This window comes from Stegostoma tigrinum, chromosome 5 (genome assembly GCF_030684315.1).
Source record: "Stegostoma tigrinum isolate sSteTig4 chromosome 5, sSteTig4.hap1, whole genome shotgun sequence".
Taxonomy (NCBI): domain Eukaryota; kingdom Metazoa; phylum Chordata; class Chondrichthyes; order Orectolobiformes; family Stegostomatidae; genus Stegostoma; species Stegostoma tigrinum.
In genome coordinates, this window is record NC_081358.1 from 81832202 (window position 1) to 81845110 (window position 12909).

General features: G+C 40.5%; 1 protein-coding gene and 1 long non-coding RNA gene across 3 annotated transcripts in view; one reads left to right on the forward strand and one right to left on the reverse strand.

Moving 5' to 3' along the window:
• The window catches only part of myom1b (myomesin 1b), a 163020-nt gene extending 162822 nt beyond the window's left edge, over nucleotides 1-198 (reverse strand). The window contains exon 1 of the mRNA XM_048529114.2: nucleotides 92-198. The gene's annotated coding sequence lies outside the window, so the exon portion shown is untranslated. The remainder of the gene's footprint in view (nucleotides 1-91) is intronic.
• On the forward strand, nucleotides 61-8820 carry LOC125451663 (uncharacterized). 2 transcript variants are annotated; one of them, XR_007247344.1, is made up of 3 exons: nucleotides 61-401; nucleotides 4299-4438; nucleotides 8580-8820. It is a non-coding gene; the product is annotated as an uncharacterized LOC125451663 (long non-coding RNA). The 2 variants fall into 2 exon arrangements; XR_007247345.1 differs by having other exon boundaries at nucleotides 61-353.
• The last annotated feature ends 4089 nt before the right edge of the window (nucleotides 8821-12909 follow it).

The following is a 12909-nucleotide window of genomic DNA, read 5'->3' on the forward strand; positions in this document are numbered from 1 at the left end:
GGAGCAAGCGAAGTTAGTAATCACCAACTGTTAGTAATTCAACTACAGGTAAAAGACTTTCGGATGCAGTTGACATCAGATTTTTAAGTACCTGAGTTCAAAGTTCCAAGTCGCTGAGCTGTTTTATCCCGTCGCTTCTTAAATCTGATATATTTCACTCATATTGGACACCCTCTGTACCTATCACGGGATTGACAGTTGGGAGCTGGACCTTAGTGATTACATATATCTACATACATATACATATATATTTGCGGAGGTGTGGTTTGAAATGTATAGAGATGACTCCATACATTGCCGAATGGACCGTAAATAAACCCACAGTGAAGAAAGCACCTGTGAGGGGAACAATGGTACGAACACAACAGGCAAGCAACAAGCGGTGAATTGCACAAGCAACTGTACGCATTAATTTTAAAATTGGAAATGCACGATTAGTAGATTATTAAACAAAAAACCTTTCTGGCTCAACTTGTTTTACCTACAGCTCCCTGGCGTAAAGCATTTACAATAATTAATTGTGTACTTTAGAAATGAAACTTTCAATAATAGTGAGCTGGGAGGTGATACTCCAAGCACTGTCTTCTTCAAGTTTGCCTGTATTGTTATTGTCTTTTTCTTATCACTCTCTTGACTAGATATGATGTGTTATACAAACGTTTGTACCATCTTGTTGTTATTTAAGCCAATGATCATTCCTAGTGTAATTTCTATAATTGGCAGCTCCACCTCACTTGTGCAGATTATTTTCTTCATTTGCAGTGTATATTGTGTACATGCATGACCAACAAATATTATCCATCCTTAATTGCCCTTGAGAAGGTAGTGATTAGTTGCCTTCTTGAAAAATTGCCCATTGTAGTTAGATCCACAATCCTTTCAGGGAGGGAGTACCAGCCTTTTGACCCAGGGAATGAAGAGCCATCAATATATTGAATTGGAATTAGCCAGTGGTCCTTCTTCACCAGAAAAAAAATGGAGACTTTCCAGAAAATCTGTTGTTTTATTAGAATCTATTTCCATGTTATCACTTCCCAAGCCATCTCTATTGAGTTCAATTCTGCCATGAGATTCACCTGAATACTCAGTCATTCTCTTTGTCCAATTACTACCAAGATCATTGATGACTCCTTTATACTATTTTGCTTCCCTTAAATCCCACCATTATTTCTCATCTCAAGAGGTGCACTAGACACATCTTTCTCTTAGAACCTGATGAAGGGTCTAGGCCCGAAACATCAGCTTTTCTGCTCCTGAGATGCTGCTTGGCCTGCTGTGTTCATCCAGCTTCATGCTTTGTTATCTTGGATTCTCCAGCATCTGCAGTTCCCATTATCACTTTCTCTTAGAATGCTAACTTTCCTTCAATCTTATTTCCCAATCCATGTTCTTGAACCCATTGGCACCAAAAATTGGCTCGTTGAATCAATACAATTTGGTTGCCACACTGCCTGCAGGTTACAGAATAGGCACAAGATTATTATCAATATTAAGGCCCATCAGTTGTTGCTATAGGTTGAGATGGCTGTGAGTTTTTATTTTGCCAAATGCTGACTTTGTGGAGATATGATTGAGTTCAATGAAATAACAGAAGTATTTGTGTTGAACCAAGAGGATTCGAACCATTTCAGTTGGTAAGAAGAGTGTACTCCAGGCAATGTTACAAAAACATAGAAACTGCTTTTTGCAAACAATGGCAACATCTGGAATAAATTTCTGGTATGACTTCAAAGTCCTCATTTACTGTTCAGAGGATGTTAACTCATTTCTGACAGTGCTAACATATCTGTATATAGAAGACTTGTGGTTTCTTGATCTCCCAAGACAAGTAAAGAAGTTGGGATCCCTATAGTTTCACACTTCATAATTTTGGAATTATTAACGATCTTGCAAGTAATGCTAAAGCTACTTTTTCACCATGAATGCTTGGTACTGAAATAAGGAAGATTAAAGTTATCCTGCAGAATAATGGCTACAATGATCAGATCACTTCTCACTGTATATCATGTAAATTCATAGAACACTCTAAGATTGTTAGTCCTAAAAAGTACACAATCTAAATTACATTACCTGAGACGGGTAGGGAATCTAAAGGTGGTGAAGCAACTGGTGAAGCTAAATGTTTCATGCAGGTATTATACTGGAACAACATGGGTGGTGTTCAGAAGATGCTGTTATCAAGTCAAAAATCTGTCCTCCTGTCATACATGGTAGCTCAGTGATTATCACTGCCTCACAGTGCCAGGAGCCTGGGTTCAATTCCACCCTTGGGCGACTGTCTGTATGGAGTTTGCACATTCTCTTAGTGTCTGCATGGGTTTTCTCTGGGTGCTCTGGTTTCTTCCCACAGCCCAAAGATGTGCAGGGTAGGTAGACTGGCCATGCTAAATTTCCTATAGTGTTCAGAGAAGGGTAGTTTGGGTGGGTTATAAGGGGATGGGTCTGGGTGGGATGTCTCAGGGTCAGTGTGAGCTCGTTGGGCTGAAGGGCCTGTTTCCACACTGTAGGGATTCAATGATTTTATAAATCAATAACGTGGTATATGGATTTCAGTGCTGCTATGCATTCCAAGGATTAGTGAAACATATCAAACGGAATATACTGACAGGTATTCACCACAAGCAAAGTGCTGACTGTACCCAGCTAGCTCATGCTAAAAAACTCACAATACAATGATCATTGCTAAATAATCCTTGAGTGTGTGAAGAATTATGTTGACAATCAATTTAAGATTGTCAGTCAGGCTGTGTATGGTACATTTGTGTGTACTGGAAACTCCATATGTTAAATTGTTAGCCCATTCTGAGAAAGGGTCACCAGACTCGAAATGTTGATTCTGTTTTTTCCTTTACAGATGCTGCCAGACCTGCTGACCTTTTCCAGTAAATTTATTTTTGTTCCTGACTTACAGCATCCACAGTTCTTTTGGTTTATATCCATATGTTAATATGCAGGACTCCGTTCTTTGCAGATAGAATGAACATATGCCCACATGGTGTCTGTTTCATCTCAATAAATAGGTGACAGTCTTGGGCTCATTTCTCAGGAAAATGCCATCACCAATCAGGGTCAATCTGCTTGAAAATTTAAACAAAGCCTGACAGTTAGATGTTAGTCATCCTTATTTTCTATATTCTCTATGGTAACACTTCTAGCAAACAGATTTTGCTTGCCCACAAATGAACATTCTCCTTTCATGTAGGAAATGATTTCCTGCTTTATCACGTAACTGATATTTCTTTGAATTTTCATGATGAGTGCAAAACACAAAGTTTCAATTAAATATGTCTTTTATACAAAAATATTTAAATTCTGTACTGCCAAATGACAATTTAGTTTGACTGGTAATCAAATATTTTCATGATATTTTCCAAATGGCTGATGATCATTACTATACAAGGAGTTTTATATTGATTGGATTCTTTGAATTGCTAAAAACCCTGATAACAAAGGATGGCATTTGGACTTTTGTAAGAAAAAGTTTTAGCTTAGAAAATCACAAAGTAGAATCAGAATTGATCGAAATTAGATATAACAAATGTAACAGTAATTTATTGATCCCTAATAGTTGTTATAGATACTTTGATCAGCCTGTTCAGAGATGCTATGTCATGTCTCTGTAGCAGGTGAGACTTGAAACTGGGACTTTAGGCCCAGTGATAAGGACACCATCACTATATCACAAGAGACCTCAAAACAGTAGTTATACCATTGGATAGAAAATCAAAGCTAAGAAATTATTAGAACTTGTAGCAAAGACAATGTAACAGAGGCTGGAAAAGCTCAGCAGGTGTAGCAGCATCTCTGAAGAGAATTTAGAGTTAACGTTTCAAAACTAGTTCTGAGGAGGGGTCACCGGACCCAAAACGTTAACTCTGATTTCTCTTCACAGATGCTGCCAGACCTGGTGAGCTTTTCCAGCAATGCCCATTTTTGATTTAAAGCATCTGCAGTTCTTTTGGTTTTTATTTTGCAATGTAACAACTGTCAGAGATTTTAATATTCAAATAGATTGGATCAATCAAAATGATTAGTGTGATATGGAAGCTGAGTTTGTAGAATTTTGATTGGCGAATATAAATCACACTAAATCATTCCTTATCCATTTTTGCAACATCGGAGTTGCTTCATCATATTATTGTTTTGTGTGCATACACATACAGTTATCCCCATCTGCAATTCATACCCAGCCAGTTGACTGTAAATAGAATGAATTTATAATTTCCATTCATCTATTAATCTTTTAAATACCTCTGCATGATGAGAGCATGTTTTAACTTTGGAATGTTTATTTGCAGACACAAAGGATGGCTGTGGTGCAAACAGAAATGAGAAGCAACAACTGGAGTTTGCAAAGAATTCATTGAAGTATTATTAGCAGGAGGCAGTCGGAGGTCGATATCTTAATTATAGATTACACTCCTTTCTGAATACTTTCGTAAGTTCATTTTAAAACTCTTTAAAAATAAAAAGTCTTACTTTTAAGCCAATAACTGTTCTTTCTTAAAATACAAATGTAAAACTTTCTTGTACGTTTTAAACGTAACAGGCAAATTCTAGCATGCAGGCATTGCTATGTGTGAGTATGTTTATTCTTGATTTTTCACAATACTATTGCTTTAGGACATTTGAAGGAAAAGGAAATGCAAATTCTATCCTTTACCATTGTTGTCTGTGTATTTATTGGTACAGCTTTGAAGACACTACATTTTTTTTTATCTTTTAGAAATGCTACAATGTTCTTTATTTGAGGGGAAATTAGATCATACAAGTGTTGTTCCAAATTCTGTTCTGTTTCACAAGCACATGACCAGACAGGACAACAATCAAGTCATTGTTTTCTGTAGGGTGTTGAAAAGTTTTCTTGAACATCATAGTAATTGAGGTTGTTTTCATATGTATGAATCCAGTGCAGGAAAAGAATAAAGAATACCAAGATATGAGCGAGGCAAAAGAGTAGGTCACTCAGTTGATCTGATTTTAACCTCAACTCAACATTCCTATATGTCCAGGATAATCTTTCATCCTCTTGGTAATCGAGAATTGGTCTACCTCTGCCTTAAAAATATTTCAAGGTTCTACATTTTACTCCTTTTCGAAAAGGGAATTCCAAAGACTCTCAACCCTCTAAGCGAAAAACGTTTCGATATCTCTGTTTTAAATGGGTGACCACTTATTTTTAAACTATGACTGCTAGCTCTATATTCTCCCACAAGAGGAACCATTATTTCGACAAACACTTGGTCTAGTCCCCTCGGGATCTTCTATGTTCCAGTTAAGTCACCTCTGACGATTTTAATCTAAAATGAAGATAGCAGTAGTGAAGCGTAGTGCTATGGGTAATGGAAATCTCAGTGCAATAGAAAAGGTGAGTGTGCAAACTTAAGTATCAGACAGGACAGAGACTTTCGAGATAATAGGCATCAAGGAGTGAGATGAATGCATGGAATAGAAATTAGAATAAAAGTGAAGTCACTTCATCTGAATACATGGAGCAATAAGATTGATGAACTAGTGTCAGACTTAGAAATAAACAATATAGACCCAATCACTATTATAGAGATATAGTTAAAATCTAAGAGATTGGGAAATAAATATTTTAGTATATACAGTTTGGAAAGACAATCAGAATGGATAAGGAGGAATAATAGCCTGACCAGCAATGGATGATACATTGATAAGAAAGGATCTGCCACAGAAAACCAGGACATAGAATCAAAATAGTTGAAGATTAGGAACAGATTGGTGGGATTAGTTTAGAAGTCTCAGGCAAGAGTTGGACCACTGAACAGAGCATTGAAACAAGAAATGTTTGGAGTTTGTGACAAAGGCAGTGAAATAGTTATGGGGGACTTTAATCTTCATAATCTTCAAATTGGTAAAAAAAGTGATTTGTGAGAGGAGCTGGTATATATTTGTTACAAAGAACCTGGAGAAATGTGTTGTGGAATCAATTAGGGATAAAGCTATTTTCGGTCTAGTATTGTGCAATGAGGCGGAATTAAATATTAATACTAAAGTCAAAGATCCACTGGAAAAAGGTGCTCATTGTGCAACACATTTAGCTTGAACATCTTCATTTACAAACAATGGCCTTAAATTACATAAATTACTGGATCTGATTTATTGGTAAGTAGCCTTAAAAGTATTGCAGTAGATGAACAGGGGAAACATTCAAAGCAATAATTCAAATTGTTAAACCAAATGCATTCCATTGAAAATCAAAAACCTGTCAACAAACAGCTATCTGTGCCTTATTAAGTTAGCGCCAGCATTAGGTGCAGAGGCTTAAAAGGCTTGAAAGAATAGTTGTAATTCCAAGAATTGGGAGTGTTTTAGAAATCAATGGAAAAGTTCACAAAATAAACAAATATAGACTATGACAGCAACATTGTCTAGAATAGTAAAGAGATTGTAAGATCTTTGACAATTTCAAAAAATTGTTCATGTGATGTCAGAGCCTCTAGCCAACATTTATTCCCATTCCTAATTGCCCTGGAAAAAGTGGTGGTGAGTGGCTTTCTCAATCTGCTGCTGTCCTTGATGTCAAGAAATATCTACAATGATGTTAAGAAGGAAATTCCAGAACATTGACCCAGCAGCGATGAAGGAATAGCAATACAGTTCTAAGGCAGAATGCTGTGTGACTTGGGAGGGAGCAGATGCTGATGTTCCTTTATTCTTATGGCTGAAAGACGGTACTGTCAAAGTAGCCTTGGTGAGTTTCTGAAGTACCTTGGAGATGGTGCTGCCACTGTGCAATGCTGGTGAAGGGGATGAATGTTGCTGGTAGTGATGAGGTGCCAATCAGGAGGGTTGCTACGTCCTGGATGATGCCAAGCTTCTTAAGTGTTGTTGGGAGCTGCACTGATCAAGTCAAATGGAGAGTATTCCATCACATTCCTGCTTGTTCCTTACTGGAGGGGCAACAAGTGAGTTATTAACCATAGATCTGCCCTTGTAGCCATAGTATAATGGGCCATATAGCTAGTCCAGTTCAGTTTTTGGTCAATGGAAATTCCCATTGTATTGATGGTGTGAGATTTGGTAATGTTAATACCATCAAAAGGCATATGTCACCAAGTCTGCATGTTGTCCAGGACTTGCTACATATGAATGTGAGCTGCTTCAGTATCTGAGGAGTCATGAATGGTGCTGAACATTGTGCAATCATCAGCAAAAATTCCTAGTTGGGCCTTATGAGACAGGGAAAGTCATTGAGGAAACAGATGAAGATGGTAAGGTCTAGGACAATATCCTGGTGAACTCCTGCAGTGATGTCCTGGGCGGAGATGACTGACCTCTAACAACAACAATCATCTTCATTTGTGCCAAGTTGGCTATGACTCCTAAACGGGTTTCCCCTTCATTCCCAATGATTCTACTTTTTGCAGAGCCCCTTGATGCCACATTCGGTTGAATGCAGTCTTGATGTCAAGGGCAGTCACTCTCGCCTCACCTCTGGAATTCAGCTCTTTGGTCAAGTTTGGACCAAGGTTTAATATGGTCAGAAGAACATTTGCTTGGCAGAAATCAATTGAACATCAGTGAAAAGATTATTTCTTTGCAAATACCACTTGGAAACATCATCGACAACCATTCCAGTATTTTACTGATGATCAAAAGTATACTGGTAGGACGGCAATTGGCTGGGTTGAATTTGACTTGCTTTTTTGTGTACAGGACATACCTGGGCAACTTTATGTACTGTTGGTCAGATGCCAGGTTTATAGCTGTAATGGAATAACTTGGCCAGCGGCACAACTAGATGTGGAGCACAGGTCTTCAGTACTATTGCTGTAATGTTGTAAGAGCCTACAGTCTTTGCAGTGTTCAGTTGTTAATTGTTATTGCATGGAGTGAATCAAACTGATAAAAGACTAGTATGTAAACCCTGGGAACCCCAGAAGAAGACCAAGATAGATCAGCCACTCAGCCCTTCTGGATAAATATGGATGCAAATACTTCAATTTTTTTTAGTTATGTGCTGGGCTCATTTGTCATTGAGGATGAAGATTTTTGTGGCACTCCTTCCTTGCTGAGCCTGGTCAGTAGTTGTAATGCCACGACATTGTTAATGATGGACACTGATGTCCCCCATTCAGTTTACACCCTATGCCCTTGACACACACACAGTGCTTTCTCCAAGTGTTGTTAGACACAGGGGAGGGCTGATTCAGCAGCTGGGGGCAGGGGTGAGGCCGCAAAATGTGGTAATTATGCCACTTCATAGTGTCTGGATTCAATTTTGAGGACTCCCAGTTCAACAGATTCCAAACTGTCTCTCACTGTGCTGTCACCTCGGGTGGATCTGTCCCATCATTGAGACAGAGCACAACCAGAGAATGTTACGGCACCATATGTGACACTGTCTGTAAGGTATGATTCCATGAGTATGCAGGTTGTTGCTTGACAAGCTTGTGAGACATCTCTCCCAGTTTTGGCACAAGATCCCAGCTGTTGGTAAGGAGAACTTACCGGGGCAAATGGGATTGTGTTTGCCTTGTCATTTCCTTTGCCTATGTCAATGTCAGGTGGTCCAACTAGTTTCATTCTTTTCTTTTTACTTTATCCTTCAGCCATCTGGAAAACAATGGAAAATGGACCAGTGAATGTAGAGGAAGACTGGATGAAGAATTCCCAGCACCGCAGCCTGAAGACAGAATAATGGCATCATCAGATGCGCAGAACACACACTGTACTAACTGCCTATTTGTTCCTCCAGGATCAACAAGCTACTCACAGAATGCATATTTTCCCTGGCTAATTTGCTAATGTCTCATAGTGTATCAAACTGTTTCTTCTTAATAAACTTAGTAAACCAACTGGAAACTCCTTACAGATGGTTGACTGCCTGTGTTAGGTATCTGTGTCTTCTGAACTCAAAATCTTATAAATACTTTCATGAAAGGGAAATTCAGTTTGACAAATCTTTTGAGGATGTACTGACAGGGTGGGCAAAGGGAAACCAGTAAATGTAATTTACTCACCCAGTTATGGAATACTACACCTGAGGTACAGCTGGAAAGTACTGTCATTGTTAACTCAGAAGCTGCTGAAATGGATTCTGTAGATTGTTCAAACTATTAATGTGTTTCAAAATGGGCAGACACTGAAATGGCTGGGTGATCCAGTCTAGAGGGAGATCAATGTACAGAAGTGTTCACCAGTGTTAATTTGAAATTTGTCCCGTCTGATATTTGATTTGATGTTGCTTTAGTAGCAGAGATTCAGCAGCACCTGTATTCTCTGAAGGAAAACTGCTGAAATATAATCAATACCTACTAAAAGTTACATCTCTGAGCAAATCTAATCCATAGCGCATGATCACACATTATTTCTGATATCCAGATTGCAACAGGATTGCTTTATTTTTCCACTAATTATCCTGAATTATATTTGTTCAGATTAGTACCTACAATTAGTTTAGAGTGCAGCTATTACCAAACAGGATGAGGGGAGGTTCAGTCACTCATTTGAGCAAAGGAACAAGCACAGATTTCTCCACTTTTTTTTCTGTGTCCTCTAATTCAGAAGACTTTGACTGATGGCTTCAAAATTGTCACAAAAAATCTGTGTTGCATGCATTGCAGAGGTAACAAGTACAAAAAGTTAATCTAGAGGCAATCAGACAAATGTAGTATTCTAATTTACTCAAGATGCACCTTTCTGCTGAAATTTGTCCAACTGTTTCTCAATTATAGGCTTCCAGAAAAAAAGTATTTTGGAGTAGCACTGGGGCTCAGTGGTTAGCACTGCAGCCTCACAGCACCAGGGACCCAGGTTCGATTCCAGCCTCAGGTGACTGTCTGTGTGGAGTTTGCACATTCTCCCTGTGTCTGCGTGGGTTTCCTCCGGGTGCTCCAGTTTCCTCCCACAGTCCAAAGATGTGCAGGCCAGGTGGATCGGCCATGCTAAATTGCCTGTAGTGTTCAGGGGTGTGTGGGTTATAGGGGGATGGGTCTGGGTGGGATACTTCAAGTGGCGGTGTGGACTTGTTGGGCCGAAGGGCCTGTTTCCACACTACAGGGAATCTAATGTAATCTAATTTGAATATTAGTCAGTGGGCATATGTGATGTGTTTATTGTGAATTGATTAGTTGATATCTTATGCAGTTTCTTGGTGATCCAGAGTAAGTCAACCTCACTTTTAATGAATTTTGCTGAAAGTTGCATTGAGAGCAGGAAACTAACCAGAGCGACTTTGCCCCTACATTAGCAGACAATTGGTGTAAAGATTAGGAGCGAGCTTCCTTCCATTTCATCTGCTTACCCTGCAGCTATTTGATAGCAGCCAAGCCATTGATTGGCCCATGCTGGTCAAATGGGTGGCATCTGTCTAGACACAGCAGCAGCACTGAGAGCAGTGGCCAGTAATCAGACTTTAGGAAGCCCAGAAGAGAATTGTGTTGTATGGAGCTTAGAAGAAAGCAACCGTAGGGTTTCATCAGGGCTGGAGTGGAAGACACAAGTGAGGAGGAGGTAATCAGGGCAGACAGGGCATGAGAGAAACCTGAAATGGAGAATACCTTGAGATAGTCAATAGGAAATAACAGGTACAAGTTGCCTGAAAAGTAAACCTCCCACTTTTTTACCTAACTGGCTGAACACTTGATGCCTGTCTCTTGGATCCTGGATAAAATCCCAGCAGGGCCATTCATTGGCCACTCAAGGATCTGAAGGAGGTTATGCTTCAGTTATCCAGGTATTGGTGAGACCATATCTCAAATACTGTATGCAGTTTTGGTCACCTTTTTTAAGAAAACATGGATGTGAATGAGAGGCTGTTTAGAGGTGGTTTACTAGAAACTAGTGAGTTATCTTATGAGGATAAATTTGACAGACTGGGGCTTATTTCCATTGGAGTTTATAAGATTCAGGGGTGACTTTATTGAAGTGCACAACAAGTACTTTCCGGAGAGACCACTCTCTCCGTGACTCCCTTGTTCGCTCCACACTGCCCTCCAACCCCACCACACCCGGCACCTTCCCCTGCAACCGCAGGAAATGCTACACTTGCCCCCACACCTCCTCCCTCACCCCTATCCCAGGCCCCAAGATGACATTCCACATTAAGCAGAGGTTCACTTGCACATCTGCCAATGTGGTATACTGCATCCACTGTACCCGGTGCGGCTTCCTCTACATTGGGGAAACCAAGCGGAGACTTGAGGACCGCTTTGCAGAACACCTCCGCTCAGTTCACAACAAACAACTGCACCTCCCAGTCGCAAACCATTTCCGCTCCCCCTCCCATTCTTTAGATGACATGTCCATCATGGGCCTCCTGCAGTGCCACAATGATGCCACCCGAAGGTTGCAGGAACAGCAACTCATATTCCGCTTGGGAACCCTGCAGCCTAATAGTATCAATGTGGACTTCACCAGTTTCAAAATCTCCCCTTCCCCCACCGTATCCCTAAACCAGCCCAGTTCGTCCCCTCCCCCCACTGCACCACACAACCAGCCCAGCTCTTCCCCTCCACCTACTGCATCCCAAAACCAGTCCAATCTGTCCCTGCCTCCCTAACCTGTTCTTCCTCTCACCCATCCCTTCCTCCCACCTCAAGCCGCACCCCCATCTACCTACTAACCTCATCCCACCTCCTTGACCTGTCCGTCTTCCCTGGACTGACCTATCCCCTCCCTACCTCCCCACCTATACTCTCTCCACCTATCTTCTTTTGTCTCCATCTTCGGTCCGCCTCCCCCTCTCTCCCTATTTATTCCAGAACCCTCACCCCATGCCCCTCTCTGATGAAGGGTCTGGGCCCGAAACGTCAGCTTTTGTGCTCCTGAGATGCTGCTTGGCCTGCTGTGTTCATCCATCCTCACATTTTATTATCTTGGATTCTCCAGCATCTGCAGTTCCCATTATCTCTGTACAACACCCTGACTGGTCTTGACAAGGCAGATGTAGAAAAAATGCATTCTCCCAGATCGGCCCACAATTAGGGACGATTATTTTAAAATTGAGAAGGTCGGAGGTGGTCTTCACCTTTTCAGGACAGAGCTGAGGAGAATTCTTCTTTCTTTCAGAGAGTTGTGTGACTTTGGAGCTCTCTACCTTGGAAGGTGGTGGAAGTGGAGTCATTGAATATCTTTAAGGCACAGTTGGATAGATTTTTGTTGGGCTGGTGAATCAAAGGTTATTGCGGGGGGGGTGGGGCAGAATGGAATGAGGTAGAATGGAATCAACTGTGATTGACAAAGCTGACTCAAGGGCTAACTGACTTCTGCTCCTTTTTCATATGTTTATAATAACTGCCTCAAGGCTGAGAAAACTGCCCAAATTTCCTCCACCACATGTCAATTTTCTTTTCATTCATTTGTGGGACATGGGTGTCACTGGCTGGGCCACAACTTATTGTCTGACCCTAGCTGTCTTTGAGAATGTAGTGGTGCGCTCCCTTCTTGAACCACTGCATGCCATTGCAATGTGGGCAAAGTAGAAGTGAATAGGTTTTGGGGATAGTGATGGCAGCATGGTCCCATATCCTGCTATCCCACTCCTAGCATGACAATAAAATTCTGCCCTTTACCTCTCCATTGCTCTTCCTCTATTAATTAATTTGTACCCCTCTTCCTGTGTGGATTTCATACTTTTCTCACTTCAATTTGACCATATTCTGTATCCACTTCTTAGTTCTCTTGCATTTTCTTTTATCTCCATTTGTTTTTCATTTTCTGTGATTGGATTTACAGTTGTCTCATTATTCATATAGTCAAATTCTAGCTCATCTTTCAGCCTAGAGGAAGCAATCAATATGCATTGGTAGAGACTGAGCAGGAACTGGTGATTTAGGCAAGCAGAAAGGCAAATGGAATTATTGGGTCACAGAGCACTACAAAGATGCTGTGTCTTGAGTACTAGCAGAGATGTTGCTGTCCAGTAACTGCTTGCTTGGT